This window comes from Tachysurus vachellii, chromosome 2 (genome assembly GCF_030014155.1).
Source record: "Tachysurus vachellii isolate PV-2020 chromosome 2, HZAU_Pvac_v1, whole genome shotgun sequence".
Lineage (NCBI taxonomy): Eukaryota > Metazoa > Chordata > Actinopteri > Siluriformes > Bagridae > Tachysurus > Tachysurus vachellii.
In genome coordinates this window covers 2,572,023-2,573,070 of record NC_083461.1, presented here as the reverse complement: position 1 = coordinate 2,573,070, position 1,048 = coordinate 2,572,023, and positions in this window count along the sequence as shown.

Here is a 1,048-nt window from a genome sequence, read left to right as displayed (position 1 = left end):
TGACATTATTTACATTATTTACATTATTTACATTGACATTATTTACACTGACATTATTTACATTATTTACATTTACATTATTTACATTGACATTATTTACATTGACATTGTTTACACTGACATTATTTACATTATTTACATTTACATTATTTACATTGACATTATTTACATTGACATTATTTACATTATTTACATTATTTACATTGACATTATTTACACTGACATTATTTACATTATTTACATTGACATTATTTACATTATTTACACTGAATTTATTTACATTGACTTTATTTACATTATTTACATTATTTACATTATTTACAGTGACATTATTTACAGTGACATTATTTACAGTGACATTATTTACACTGACTTTATTGACATTATTTACATTATTTACATTATTTACATTGACATTATTTACATTATTTACAGTGACATTATTTACATTGACTTTATTTACATTATTTACATTGTTTACATTATTTACAGTGACATTATTTACACTGACTTTATTTACATTATTTACATTATTTACATTGACATTATTTACACTGACATTATTTACATTATTTACATTATTTACATTGACATTATTTACACTGACATTATTTACATTATTTACATTATTTACATTGACATTATTTACACTGACATTATTTACATTATTTACATTGTTTACATTATTTACATTATTTACATTATTTACATTATTTACACTGACATTATTTACATTATTTACATTGTTTACATTATTTACATTATTTACATTATTTACATTGTTTACATTATTTACAGTGACATTATTTACATTATTTACATTGTTTACATTATTTACATTATTTACATTATTTACATTGTTTACATTATTTACAGTGACATTATTTACACTGACTTTATTTACATTATTTACAGTGGCTTTTGGCTTTATTGTCCTGTATGTATTGTGACGTCACTATGTAAAGTGTGTTCTCTGTACACAATCGGACAGCGTGTGATTAATCCTGACTCTCAGTCTTCACCTGGATGATGAGTTAATAAACACTGA